The sequence below is a fragment of the Scyliorhinus torazame genome, chromosome 7 (genome assembly GCF_047496885.1).
Source record: "Scyliorhinus torazame isolate Kashiwa2021f chromosome 7, sScyTor2.1, whole genome shotgun sequence".
Classification (NCBI taxonomy): Eukaryota; Metazoa; Chordata; class Chondrichthyes; order Carcharhiniformes; family Scyliorhinidae; genus Scyliorhinus; species Scyliorhinus torazame.
Genome location: NC_092713.1, coordinates 237,933,856 through 237,949,542, shown reverse-complemented (window position 1 = coordinate 237,949,542; position 15,687 = coordinate 237,933,856). Strand labels below are relative to the sequence as shown.

Sequence of the window (15,687 nt, the reverse complement as noted above, 5' to 3'; positions counted from 1 at the left end):
CCACACCCCGCCCACAGCCAACATAACCAGACCAACCCCCACCACGTCCAGCCCAGCCACGGACTCGACCCCGACTCCACCCCCAAAATATACACTCCGCCCCAGAACGCCCACAGACTGCAGCAGCAGAGACAGCGACTGTGACTCTGACGATAGCCACAGCACGCCTCCCTACTATCCCCATACAACCGGACCCACACCCAGCGACTCCGATTTCGACTCCAGTGATCCCTTCATGTTCACTTTTCTAAACAAACCACACCACCGACCACCGAACCACACGGACGACCCCGACTTTGTCCCCACACAACTCGACGAAACTCTTTGGCACTGCGACAACTCCTGCAGACTCGTCCGAAACGACGAAAGCAACCTCAACTCACACCACGCAGCCCTCTCAGCATTTTTATTTTTTTAAAAATATATTTTATTCAAGGTTTTTTGGCCAAACATAACAGCACATAGTGTTTCCTTTACACAGCAATAAAACAATATAAATAACGATGGCCAGTTTTAAACAAGTAAATAAATAATATATGAACAAAATCAAAAATAAAACTAAATGGCAACTGCCTTGTCCAAGATAAATACTCTCCAAAAATACAATCCAACAATCCAATATACAATTACATATACCAACTACCTATACATATACAATAACATCCCTGAGAGTCCTTCTGATTCCTCCCACCCCCCTTCCCGCCCCCCCCCTCCCCCCCCGGGTTGCTGCTGCTGTCTTCTTCTTTTCCATTCCCTCTATCTTTCTGTGAGGTATTCGGCGAACGGTTGCCACCGCCTGGTGAACCATTGAGCCGACCCCCTTAGAACGAACTTAATCCGTTCCAACTTTATAAACCATGCCATGTCCTTTATCCAGGTCTCCACACCCGGGGGCTTGGCTTCCTGCCACATTAACAATATCCTGCGCCGGGCTACTAGGGACGCAAAGGCCAAAAGATCAGCCTCTCTCGCCTCCTGCACTCCCGGCTCTTCTGCAACCCCGAATATAGCCAACCCCCAGCTTGGTTCGACCTGGACCCCCACCACCTTCGAAAGCACCTTTGACACCCCCACCCAATACCCCTGTAGTGCCGGGCATGACCAGAACATGTGGGTATGATTCGCTGGGCTTCTCGAGCATCTCGCACACCTATCCTCTACTCCAAAAAATTTACTGAGCCGTGCTCCAGTCATATGCACCCTGTGTAACACCTTAAATTGTATCAGGCTTAGCCTGGCACACGAGGACGATGAGTTTACCCTACTTAGGGCATCAGCCCACAGCCCCTCCTCAATCTCCTCCCCCAGCTCTTCTTCCCATTTCCCTTTCAGCTCATCTACCATGATCTCCCCCTCGTCCCTCATTTCCCTATATATGTCTGACACCTTACCGTCCCCCACCCATGTCTCTGAGATCACTCTGTCCTGCACCTCCTGCGTCGGGAGCTGCGGGAATTCCCTCACCTGCCGCCCCGCAAAAGCCCTCAGTTGCATATACTGAAATGCATTCCCTTGGGGCAACCCATATTTTTCCGTCAGCGCTCCCAGACTCGCAAACGTCCCATCTACGAACAGATCTCTCAATTGTGTTACCCCTGCTCTTTGCCATGCTCCAAATCCCCCATCCATTCTCCCCGGAACAAACCTATGGTTATTTCTTATCGGGGACCGCACCGAGGCTCCCGTCTTTCCCCTGTGCCGTCTCCACTGCCCCCAGATTTTCAGTGTAGCCACCACCACCGGGCTTGTGGTGTATTTCTTCGGTGAGAACGGCAACGGCGCCGTCACCATAGCTTGTAGGCTAGTCCCCCTGCAGGACGCCCTCTCCAATCTCTTCCACGCCGCTCCCTCCTCTTCTCCCATCCACTTACACACCATTGAGATATTGGCGGCCCAGTAGTACTCACTTAGGTTCGGTAGTGCCAGCGCCCCCCTGTCCCTACTACGCTGCAAAAATCCCCTCCTCACTCTCGGGGTCTTCCCGGCCCACACAAAACTCATAATACTCTTCTCAATTCTTTTGAAAAAAGCCTTCGTGACCACCACCGGGAGGCACTGAAACACAAAAAGGAATCTCGGGAGGACCACCATTTTAACAGCCTGCACCCTCCCTGCCAGTGATAGGGACACCATGTCCCATCTCTTAAAGTCCTCCTCCATCTGTTCCACCAACCGCGTTAAATTTAGCCTATGCAATGTACCCCAATTCTTGGCTATCTGGATCCCCAAGTACCGAAGTCCCTTGTTACCTTCCTCAACGGTAAGTCCTCTATTTCTCTGCTCTGCTCCCCTGGATGCACCACAAACAACTCACTTTTCCCCATGTTCAATTTATACCCTGAGAAATCTCCAAACTCCCCAAGTATCCGCATTATCTCTGGCATCCCCTCCGCCGGGTCCGCCACATATAACAACAAATCATCCGCATACAGAGATACCCGGTGTTCTTCTCCTCCCCTGAGTACTCCCCTCCACTTCCTGGAACCCCTCAATGCTATTGCCAGGGGCTCAATCGCCAGTGCAAACAATAATGGGGACAGAGGACATCCCTGCCTCGTCCCTCTATGGAGCCGAAAATATTCAGACCCCCGTCCATTCGTGACCACGCTCGCCATCGGGGCCCTATACAACAGCTGTACCCATCTTATATACCCATCTCCAAAGCCAAATCTCCTCAGCACCTCCCACAAATAATCCCACTCCACTCTATCAAATGCTTTCTCGGCATCCATCGCCACCACTATCTCCGCTTCCCCCTCTGGTGGGGGCATCATCATTACCCCTAGCAGCCTCCGTATATTCGTATTCAGCTGTCTCCCCTTCACAAACCCAGTTTGGTCCTCATGGACCACCCCCGGGACGCAATCCTCTATCCTCTTTGCCATTACTTTGGCCAGAATCTTAGCGTCCACGTTCAGGAGGGAAATAGGCCTATAGGACCCGCATTGCAGCGGGTCTTTTTCCTTCTTTAGGAGGAGCGATATCGTTGCCTCTGACATAGTCGGGGGCAGCTGCCCCCTTTTCCTCGCCTCATTAAAGGTTCTCATCAGTAGCGGGGCCAGCAAGTCCACATATTTCCTATAAAATTCAACTGGGAATCCGTCTGGTCCCGGGGCCTTCCCCGCCTGCATGCTCCGAATTCCTTTCACTACTTCCTCCATTTCAATCTGTGCTCCCAGTCCCGCCCTCTCCTGCTCCTCCACCTTAGGAAATTCCAGCTGGTCCAGAAAACACATCATTCTCTCCTTCCCATCCGGGGGCTGAGCTTCATATAATCTTTCATAGAATGCCTTGAACACTCCATTCACCCTCTCCGCTCCCCGCTCCATCTCTCCCTCCTCATATCTCACTCCACCTATCTCCCTCGCTGCTCTCCTTTTCCTCAGTTGGTGGGCCAGCAACCTGCTCGCCTTCTCCCCATATTCGTACTGTATACCCTGTGCCTTCCTCCACTGTGCCTCCGCATTACCCGTAGTCAGCAAATCAAATTCTACATGTAGCCTTTGCCTTTCCCTGTACAGTCCCTCCTCTGGTGCCTCCGCATATTGCCTGTCCACCCTCAGAAGTTCTTTCAGCAACCGCTCCCGTTCCCTACCCTCCTGCTTTCCTTTATGTGCCCTGATTGATATCAGCTCCCCTCTAACCATTGCCTTCAGCGCCTCCCAGACCACTCCCACCTGGACCTCCCCATTATCATTGAGTTCCAAGTACCTTTCAATACACCCCCTCATCCTTAAGCACACCCCCTCGTCCGCCAATAGTCCCATGTCCATTCTCCAGGGTGGACGCTGTTCTTTTTCCTCCCCTATCTCCAAGTCCACCCGATGTGGAGCGTGATCCGAAATAGCTATAGCTGTATATTCCGTCCCCGTCACCTTCGGGATCAGCGCCCTTCCCAAAACAAAAAAGTCTATCCGTGAATAAACTTTGTGGACATAGGAGAAAAACGAAAACTCCTTGCTCCTAGGTCTACTAAATCTCCAGGGGTCTACTCCTCCCATCTGCTCTATAAAGTCCTTAAGCACCCGAGCTGCTGCCGGCCTCCTTCCGGTCCTGGACCTCGATCTGTCCAGCCCTGGTTCCAGCACCGTGTTAAAATCTCCACCCATTACCAGCTTCCCCGCCTCTAGGTCCGGGATACGTCCTAGCATGCGCCTCATAAAGTTGGCATCATCCCAGTTCGGGGCATATACGTTCACTAAGACCACCGTCTCCCCTTGTAATTTGCCACTCACCATCACGTATCTGCCCCCACTATCCGCCACTATGGTCTTTGCCTCAAACATTACCCACTTCCCCACTAGTATGGCCACCCCCCTGTTTTTTGCATCTAGCCCCGAATGAAACACCTGCCCCACCCATCCTTTGCGTAGTCTGACCTGGTCTATCAGTTTCAAATGCGTCTCCTGCAGCATAACCACATCTGCCTTAAGTTTCTTTAGGTGTGCGAGTACCCGTGCCCTCTTTATCGGCCCGTTCAGCCCTCTCACATTCCACGTGATCAGCCGGGTTGGGGGGCTCTTTACCCCCCCCCCCTTGTCGACTAGCCATCCCCTTTTTTAATCCAGCTCCTCACCCGGTTCCCACGTAGCTGTGTGTCCCCCAGGCGGTGCCCCCCCCGCCCCGCCCACCCCACCCCATACCAGCTCCCCCTTCTCCCCAGCAGCAGCAACCCAGTTAACCCCCCCCACCCCCCCCGCTAGATCCCTCACTAGCGTAATTGCACCCCCCATGTTGCTCCCAGAAGTCAGCAAACTCTGGCCGACCTCGGCTTCCCCCCGTGACCTCGGCTCGCACTGTGCGACGCCCCCTCCTGCCTGCTTCCCTGTTCCCGCCATAATTATCATAGCGCGGGAACAAAGCCCGCGCTTCCCTTTTGGCCCCGCCCCCAATGGCCGACGCCCCCAGCTCCTCCACCTCCCTCCCTCCCTCCCCCATAACATGGGGAAGAGAGAAAAGTTACAGGGTCGCAGGATTAACAACTTAAAAATCATCTCTCCCCCCTTTTCGCCCCACCACTTTGTCTCAAACGTTCTTTTTTATAACCCACTTATTCTAATTTCTCTTCGACAATAAATGTCCATGCCTCATCTGCCGTTTCAAAGTAGTGGTGTTTCCCTTGATGTGTGACCCACAGTCTTGCCGGCTGCAGCATTCCAAATTTGACCTTCCTTTTATGAAGCACCGCCTTGGCCCGATTAAAGCTCGCCCTCCTTCTCGCCACCTCCGCACTCCAATCTTGATATATGCGGATCACCGCGTTCTCCCACCTACTGCTCCGAGTTTTCTTTGCCCATCTGAGGACCATCTCTCTGTCCTTATATCGGAGAAATCTCACCACTATGGCTCGGGGAATTTCTCCAGCCCTCGGTCTTCGCGCCATAACTCGATAGGCTCCCTCCACCTCCAACGGACCCGTCGGGGCCTCTGATCCCATTAACGAGTGCAGCATCGTGCTCACATATGCCCCGACGTACGCCCCCTCTGCACCCTCGGGAAGACCAAGAATCCTTAAATTCTTCCTCCTCGCATTATTCTCCAGCACCTCCAGCCTTTCCACACACCTTTTATGGTGTGCCTCGTGCATCTCCATCTTCACCACCAGGCCTTGTATATCGTCCTCGTTCTCGGCAGCCTTTGCCTTCACGACCCGAAGCTCCTGCTCCTGGGTCTTTTGCTCATCCTTTAGCCCTTCAATCGCCTGTAATATCGGGGCCAACAGCTCCTTCTTCATCTCCTTTTTAAGTTCTTCCACGCAGCGCTTCAAGAACTCGTGTTGTTCAGGGCCCCATATTAAACTGCCACCTTCCGACGCCATCTTGGTTTTTGCTTACCTTCCTTGCCGCTGCTCTAAAGGATCCACCGCAATCCGGCCACTTTCCTCTCCTTTTTCCATCCGTGTCCAGGGGGGATTCCCTTCTGCTTTACCGCACAGTGTTTTTAGCCGTTAAAATTGCCGTTGGGGCTCCTATTAAGAGCCCAAAAGTCCGTTCCACCGGGAGCTGCCGAAACGTGCGACTTAGCTGGTCATCGCCGCACCCGGAAGTCAGCCCCCTCAGCATTAATTCACTCCAGAGTTTGGCACCCGGGAGAAGGGGACGACCTCGAGTCGGACCCCCAATCCACCAACCCCTTTGCGACCCTGTTCGCATCAGAGAACTGAGGTGTCCACATGATGATTTAAAGGAGACACTTGGGAGAAGTGTCGTCCTTCCTGATGGAACCTGCAGGATGTTTTATGTTGTTCGTATGTTTGTTTAAGTGTTGTTCGTCCGACAGGAGAATTTTTCCACCCGCTTGTTCAGCGGTACCAACTTGTCCACAGATACCTGGTCAACAGACCAGACGCTTGTTCAGCGGAACTAGCTTATCTGCAGATACTTGGTCAGCAGACCACACGCTCGTTCAGAGGAACTAGCTTTTCAGCTGATACTGGTTCGGGTATCAGACGCCCGTTCTGATTTGAGGGTAGAATCACAGCAGCAACCTCACCATGACGACTACATTTTTGCCCGTTCTTGTCGGTTGCTCAGGCAGTGGAGAAACGGCGTGAGACCCGCCCTGCCTGGGGACCCCCCCGTTGGGCAAACACGCTCGGGTAGGGGAGATACGTCATTGGTAGCCGTCTTACCCGGGGACTCCATCCAAATCTTACCCGTCGCAGCGCATACGCACCTCATTTGGCATTTTCATTTCAAAAAGTTTATTTTTTTTTGGCGACCTTTAGGTTGCTGCCATATGCTATTTACATCCTGGAACATTGGGATGGTAAATCGGCACCCTCACTGGGAAGTGTGCCGTGTCCTAAAATTTGTTTTGAAAAAAAAAATGAGGGAGTCACACATAGTGACCAATTATAAGGGTATAATTGGCCCCAAAAAGGACAGACACACTAACATACCGGATATTATACCAAGGTAGTTACAGATACTATGCTTGTTTTACAGAACTCCAGAAGCTCCAGGATCGTAGAAAACAGAGAACACAAAGAAAGAAAAAGAAAGAGGACAGCCATGAGGACTTCTTTCATCGTGCTCAACATCTTTTTTTTAGACATTTGGTTGCGCGGGAACGCGGACCCCATTACTCCAAACCTCCCTGCCGTTAATGTTTCACTGCCCCACAGTACCCAAAGCCCAGTCACCAGCGACACTGCATCTTCCTGGTGTGACAGGTTCATAACCTGGTACTCCCTGTCCTATGTGATCGAAGCACTGTTAGCGTTGGCGATACTCTGCTGTGCAGTGCAGACTATGCGCCTCTGCAAATGGAGAAGGAGAGCGTACCACGCTCGAACCCTGGTATATCGGACCCGATCCCCTATATTCGGGTATGACCAGACCCCCGACCCCCGCGACCTATAACACAATAATAAAGAATATGCATTTGCGTTTTTCTGTAAATAAAAGATGTACAAAACTCCCATAAACAAAAAAATGTAAGAAAACTGTAAGTCTTACTCCAGCGATCGCTACCAGATAGGCGCTCCTGACTATCGACTTGTACCAGCTTTTGAATCCCGCAGGCTCAGAACCAATTTGAAAGACCATTCGTTTCCCTGACCTGGTGGGCCATTTCCAAAGTTAAGTATTGGCCTTTAGTGGTAGGTAGTAGTCTAGAAGTAGGATTATTGTTTAAGTATTAATTGCTGTATATAATAAATGAGCGTTGATTTAACTCTTACTAAGCGGTGTGTTGCATTATTAATCATTACTTGGACTTGAACCACGTGGCGGTATTAGAAAGATACCTGGCGACTCATGAGCAAAGGTGACAGAATAAGAATAAAGTAAACTAAGGCTAAAACGAGCAACAATCTGACCTCCAATTTAGCAAGATCCTTCGCTGGGCAATTAGAGAGGCGAAGGCCATAACATCGGCCCCCTTCCCTTCCAGCAGTTCCGGCGTTTCGGATACCCCAAAGATCGGCACCAATGGATCCGGCCAGACCTCCACCTCCGCAGTTTTAGATAACGTCCCAAACACCGCTTCTCAGTACCTCTGCACCTTCTCGCATGATTCGCTGGCCCTCGCCCACACTTATCACACTCATCGGCCACCCCTTGAAAGAACGCACTCATCCTCGCCCAGGTGCACCACCTTGAACTGAATTGAGCTCACCCTCGCATTCAGGAGGTTGAATTCACCCTAGGCATCGCCTCACAACATAGTCCCCAGCATATTTCTCCCTCCAATTCCTCCTCCTCTTGATCCTCACCACTTAATAATAATAATCTTTATTAGTGTCACAAGTGAAAAGCCCCCAGTCGCCACATTCTGGCGTCTGTTCGGATACACAGAGGGAGAATTCAGAATGTCCAATTCACCTAACAAGAACGTCTTTCGGGACTCGTGGGAGCAGCCAGAGGAAACCCACGCCGACACGGGGAGAACATGCAGACGCTGCACAAGTGACCCAAGCCGGAATCGAACCTGGGACCCTGGCGCTGTAAGTACCAGAGCTGACCACTGTGCTACTGTGCTGCCCCCCCCTCCCGCTCCCCCAACCACCCATATATGGCCCCAATCCTACCCCCCCCCCCTCCACCTCATCCAGGAGCAGCAGCTGCTCCAATAAGGTGTACCCTGGCAACCTGGGAAACGTCCTCCACTCCTTTTGTGCAAAGTCCCTCACTGCATGTATCTAAATTCACTTCTCCTCGCCAACTCAAACCTCTCTCGCATTTCATCCAGACCAGCAAACTTTCTTTCCAAGTACAAGTCCCTCAGCCTCACCAGCCCCGCCTCCCTCCACTTCCCATACATTCCATCCATCTCTCCCGGCTTAAACACGTGATTCCTGCAGTGGCGGCAACACCGACATCCTCTCCAACTTAAATGTCCCGGCAGCTAATGCCACACCCTAACCATCGACTGTACCACAGGGCTCCCCATATACTTCCCCGTAGCTAGTGGCAGTGGAGCTGTCACCAGAGTCCTCAGATTGGATCCCCGATAGGATTCCTTCTCCATCTTGACCTCATCTAACCCCCCCCCCCTCCATTATTGCCTCAATTTCTCCACATTCGCTGCCCAATAGTGGTGCAGCAGGTTTGGGAGCGAAACCCCCTTTTCTGTCTCTGCCTCTGTAGAAGGGCCCTTTTACCCTCAGCACATTCCCCACCCATATCAACTCTGAAATCAGTGCCTCCAATATTCGGAAGAATGTCTTCGGGAGAAAGAGCTGGTAAACGAACCTTTGCAGCACATTCATTTTTACAACCTGCAATCTCCGTGCCAATGACCGTTCTCATGTATCCCATCTCTTCAAACCCTCCTAATCTCCTCCACCAATGTTATCAAATTCTACCTATGCATCGTAGCCCATTCCCTCGTAACCTGAATCCCCAAGTACCTGAACCTTTCGCGAGCTACCTTGAATGGCAACATCCCCAAGTTGGCCCCCGCCCCAACGCATTCACTGGAAACACCTTGCTCTTCCCGACATTTAACTTTTACCCGAAGAATGTCCCAAACTTCTCCCATGATCCTACCCATACACTTCAACAGGTCCGACATGAACAACAACAGGTCGTCCATGTGCAGCAACACCCGGTGCTCCCTGCTCCCCTCAAAACCCCTGCCATCCCACTAACCCCCCCTAAGGGCCATCGCCAATGGCTCAATCACCAGCGCAAACAACAACGACGTCAGGGGATACCACTGTCTCGTACCCGTATGCAGCCCAAAACTCGCAAACTCATCCAATTAGTACATACACTTGCCATCGGGGCTACATATAATAATTGCACCCACGCCACAAATTTCAGGACAAACCCAAACCCACCCAAGATCTCAAATAAATACCTCCACTCCACCCGATTAAAAGCCCTCTCTGCATCCATGGAAACAATGACCTCTGGCACCCGTCCCCTGATGGAGTCATAACCACATTCAACAGCCTCCTGATATTACTGGAGAGTGGCCTACCCTTTACAAAACCCGTTTGATCCTCAGCGACCAACCCTGGCACACATCCCTCCATCCTCCCCACCACCAACTTAGCCAGCACTTTCACGTCTGTGTTCAACAATAAAATGGGCCTATATGATCCACACTCCAACGGATCCTTCCCCTTCAAAGGGATTAGCGTTTAACTTAACTTAATTTAAGTTAAGAGAAGTTGGGCTGGATTCTCCGCTGCCCAGTGTCAGCAGTGAGATTCATGATCGGGTGGAGAATGTGTAAAATGTGTGGGCCAAGATGCGGAATTGGCGCCCAGCGTCTGTTGCAATGCTCCGGTCCCTCACTGGCGGGAGCATCGAGGTTCATCTGTGATTCATATCGCTTTGCCTGTGATTAACGGGCTGGACATTGGATGCTCTACTCGCTGCGATGCTCCACCCGTCTCAGGTGGGAGTCACATGTGTTATGGGCCAGGGTTTAGAGAACCCCAAAGTGTATCATGGAGTTCACCTGATCCACAACTTTTAATAGATTGTGGTATGGGGAGCACACGGCCCATTCTACAGGTGTGGTACAGCAGAAATGGAAAAGTGTTTTTTAAAGTTTATGTTTATTCTAAGAATTCAAGTTAACCTTTTTAAAACATACAGTGAACATCTTAGCAACCATTAATTCAAATACAACCCCCAAAGAATACAACACAAAGTAATCCTTAATAACTTCCCAAACAACATCCAGAAGACAAAAGAAACACCTTTTAACAGAAGCACATCAAGTTTACATTCACTACTGAAAACATTTATAATTCTGAATTCACCAAATGATCAAGAGATAGTATTTTCATGGCAGAGAGATCAACAGTACACCTGCATTGTCTGGCTTCAGCTCCAACACTGAAAACGAAACGAAAAAGACACAGACACACCCAAGCTTTTCTCACAGTGAAACTAAAACACAGAGCCAGAGCTCAGCTCCACCCACTACTCTGACATCACTGCAGTAACATAAGCAGCCAAACATTTCTTAAAGCGACATTCTCATGTCTCCTGGGTGTGAATTTGTGCAAGTATTTATGAGCAGGGCCAGGCTCCATGACTGTTGAGGGGGAATAAGAAGGTAAGAAAACTCTCAAAATCTTTCGAGGTTGCTGGGAGTTGTCAGCCTGGATCTCATGGAGCAGACGGGAATGATTTGGCTGCAAATGCGTGGACTGGGGTGCTGCCCGCAGGATTGGCGTGGCCTGGTTCCGACCCCCATTGCTGTATTATTTCACTTAAACCCACCCCTTAGCTGCAACTTACAGACTCCAAGCTGTTCACTGTATCCTGTATACGCTCAGAGGGCTTCTGGTCATATGGGGACCCATGCCGTCTGTCCCTCTGAAACCTCATACCCCAGCAGTATCATCTAGGGGATGGGTATGGCCATCTTCCATTTCTGGACCACTAGGTGTTGGCATTCCTCAGTGAACTTCTTAGAAGTACAGCCACACAGTAGAGGATTAGCAGAGCTCACCGCAAACAAAGGATACATGCACCATGGCCATTAGCACACTGCCCCTCTCAGAGTAGAAGCCTCACCAGTGAGAGTATCAGCTAGCCCACCCCTGAGGATCTCTAGCTAACTCCAAGGCCTGCCTGTCCACTGCACCCCAATCCCATCCATCCTGTCCCCAGCCAGGAAACCTGACCAGCTCTCTGTCACATCCTGTGTGTTAAACCCAGATTCCACATAACACTGAGCTAAGATCCCAGCAAATGCATACATCCCTCGCTCATCCCCAGCTGTAGGACCTGCCGGACACCAGCTTCTTAGCATGGAGACGACTGGCTGCACGTGTTGACCGTCCCCAACACCAACCAGTTGCCACCCTGCTGGCGGGAGAACACAATCCCACCCAGTGAGGAGGCCCACAGTAAACTGCACTGGGTGAAACAGGACAGGGGCACGCTATCACCGGTTGGAGCAGCCACCAGTACCCCTGTTGGCAGGTATGGGTGGTGAGGATAGAGGCTCCCCACATCACAGGTCAGGTGCCAGTCATTAATAGGGACAGGGTTGCCGAGCGGACACTATCATCTCGAAGGGGCTGGAGGAGAAGAAGCGGGGGCAGACTGAGGGTGGCGCAGCAATACAATTCAGGGTGACCACGTAACCTGGTGGCACTAGATGGTCAAAGGAATCCTTATGTTTCTAACATTTTCTGTCTCTCCCTCCTCCACCTGCAAATACATGGTTACCAGACTACAGAGGCACCAGCATGGGCCCCATCACTTCCTCCTCCCTTAGGTGCAGGCTACTCCATAGGGCGGAGATGAGGCCGGAGTGAACTCTGGAGTGAGCTCCGGAGCGCCAATGTCACCCTGGAGGCTGGCCCTCATCTGAGCCATGGTTTTGATGCCCTCAGCCATGGTGCACTGAAACTCAGTCACGTCCCTCAGCGAGTGAGGCAAGATGGTGGAATGATTCCTGCAGATTGGAAGGTATCAAATGTCATTGCACTAATTAAGAAGGGAAGGAGAGAGAAAATGGGGAACTACACATGTGTTAGGCTTACATCAGTAGTAGGAAAATGATGGAATCTGTTATAAAGGATGTGATAAATGGACAGTTAGATGATTATGATCTGATTGGGCATAGTCAACATAGATTTATGAATGGGTAATCATGTTTGACAAACTTGTTGGAGTTTTTAAAGTATGTTACCAACATAATTGATAAATGGGGAGCTGGTGGATGTAGTGTACTTGGATTTTCAGAAGGCTTTTGATAAAGTCCCCCACAGGAGGTTGTTTAGCAAAATAAAATCCCATGGGATAGGAGGTAATATACTGGCATGGATCAATGATTTGTTAATCCTTGATCCACGCAGTTATAGAAAACAGAGTAAGAATAAATGAGTCATTCTCACATTGCGGTACCGTAAGGTTCAGTATTGGCCCTAATTGTTCACAGTATATATAAATGATTTGGAAGTGGGGACCAAATGCAATATTTCCAAGTTCACCGGTGACACAAAATTAGGACTTTGTGTTCTGAGGACGGGGCAAAGTTGCTTCAAGAGGATTTGAACATACTTAGCAGGTGGGCAAGAATATGGCACATGGAATATAATGTGGAAAATTGTGAAGCTATCCACTTTGGTAAGAGGAACAGACATGCAGAATATTCTTAAATGGTGAGAGGTTAGATAGTGTAAATGTACAAAGGGACCTGGATGTTGTTGTCAATAAGTCACTTCAATTGTATAGACCACACCTGGAGTACTTTGTACATTTTTGATCCCTTTACCATTGGAAAGATATTGCCATCGAGGGAGTGCAACAAAGTGTGGCCATGTAAAATGGCCACCCGCAAAGGATAATGGGAATTATGGTCAGGTTGGGACACAGCCACTACACAGACTCTGTGTATTGTGCAAAGGGAAACCACACCTACACTGAAACTCACACCTGCTAAAGGTCAATCACCGATTTCCCCAGGCCAATGGAACACTGATTGAAACATAGCAGCAGTAACAGACTCGGGGGGCGCCTATTTACCTTATTTGGAAGTGCATACGTGCCTTGGACAATAGCCGCTAGGATCCACCCAGCCATCGAGGTACCCACCCCTAATTGGCCAGAATCGATTAGGGTGATCGAAACCCTATCGATCCATTGGATCCCGAGTGCGGACCGTCCAAAAGAGCGTGAAAGATCGGGGGATAAGAAGAACTGCGCAACCAGTATTCGGCCTCTTTTGGGGACCGGCCTCTGCCTCACCAATCGCAGCACATCGACCAGCCAAGTTCAAGGACCCGCGATCGCTACCTGAAGGTTGAGCCGCAGCCTAGACGCACCTGACGACTTCCATGTGGGGATTTAGACAAAGGCCTTGTCTAACCTTCACGGAGCCGGTCACTTGAAAGTTAAGTAAAGGTCATTTAAGTTGTTAGATATAGTTTAAAGTGTAGCCGCGTGTAGATTATTACGCATAGAACCAAGCCTGTATTTAATAATAAACAATAATTAACATACTGGTTGTGTGGTCATTTGTCAAATACAAGAAATATACTCGCGTCTTGTGGTTCTGATAAAAGAGCAACAAAAGGTTCACCAGACTTGTTCCAATGATGGTGGGACTGTCCTATGAAGACAGATTGGAGGAACTGGGCCTGTTTTCTAGAATTTTGAAGAATGAGAGGTGATCTCTTTCTCTAGAACCAGGGGGCACAATGTCAAAATAAGGGGGAAATCACTTAAGACTGAAATGAGGAGAATGTTTTGTGAATCTTTTGAATCTTTACACCAGTGGGCTGCAGAATCACAGTCTTTGAGTATGTTTAAAGCAGAGATTGACAGATTTCTAAATACCAATGGCATAAAGGGATATGGAGAAAGTGTAGAGAAAAAGGCATTGAAGTGGATGATCAGCCACAATCATAGTGAATGGTGAAGTAGGCTCAATGGGCTGAATGGGTCAATCCTGTTCCTATGATTTACTGGAAAGATTTACCAGCTGATTGGCAGAGTTATGAATGCAACTTCTTTGGTCACCAAGTTCCAGAGTGGGACTTGAACCCAGGGCTTCTGGTTCAGAGGCAGGGATGCTACACACTGCACCACAAGATCTCCTAGAACAAATCCATATGAGGAAATGTAATTTCAAAAGTATTTCTATCTACAAACTAGTTATTTAAACAAATAATGTTTTATTACAACATACCTGTTTTTTACTGTTCAAGTGTGGAAATGTGTTGACTATCTGGGTCCGTCGTTAATTCTGCATCCGTTCAATGCATTGAATCTATCTTCCATTGATAATTCTACATTTTAATACCTTCATTTTATAATCCAGTGTAAATTTAATATCTAAAGAGAAGAGATTTTCTGGGTTATACAAGATTGTCAAGATAAATATGCCTCACAGATTGAAAAATGTAACAATGTTGTCTTACAAGCATTATATAGCATTTTACAGTTTGGCCACAAAATTCATATCCGTATTACTTCTGGAGGTGGCGCTACTAAAACTGAACAGCCTCCTGGAGGTATGCTGTGCCATCAATTGCTTTCACTGGGTCCTGTCTGGCATGCCCTCTTGCGAAGTGTGCTCGGACAGGTGTCCTCTCCATGTGCCTGAAGACGTTGGAACAATCCGTCCTTACCTCGCATAGCCCTCCCGACGCATGTGATACCCATTGAGTTACTTTGAACATTGCAGGACCATTTGATGAATTTATAAGTTACTCACAAAAGATCAAGCATTCAGCTACAAGAGGGTCCCAGACTAGTATTCTTTAAAGGACCAGGCACCCAACTTGCATGTAAGGTGACCGTGAAGAACTTCTGCTATTGTCAAGTTTCTCGACCTCCTCTGGAGTGTTTTTGAAGTTGGTTTCTAAGAACTGGTGTTTATGGTCAGGAAAGACTGAGGAATTGCTGACCCAGATCGGAGAACTGTGGTGACTGTGCCTTTTGATTCACAACATGACCAGGAAATGGAGCGACCAGGAAATGCAGAAAGGGGAACTTTGCAAAGGGGGAGGAACAGGAGGAGGCAGGGAGGAAGCATCTTGGACGCTTTGTAACTGGATTTGCTAGCAGATTATTGGGTTCAGTTTTCAGTTATGCAACTTTCCTTGACAAACAAGGAACTGCAATTCCCCACAGCTACATGCATAGGAGACGCTCCATCACAGCACTACCTTGGCAGCCATCCAACAATAAAAACCACCAACAGAAACCTTTTACGTTACATCTTTCTCCAACAATTCATCGAAATATACAAAGATAAAAA

General features: G+C 49.4%; 1 protein-coding gene across 1 annotated transcript in view; it reads right to left on the bottom strand.

The window, feature by feature from the left end:
• simc1 (SUMO interacting motifs containing 1) overlaps positions 1–14,759 on the bottom strand; it is a 160,346-nt gene extending 145,587 nt beyond the window's left edge. The window contains exon 1 of the mRNA XM_072512175.1: positions 14,614–14,759. The gene's annotated coding sequence lies outside the window, so the exon portion shown is untranslated. The remainder of the gene's footprint in view (positions 1–14,613) is intronic.
• Between the last annotated feature and the right edge of the window lie 928 nt (positions 14,760–15,687).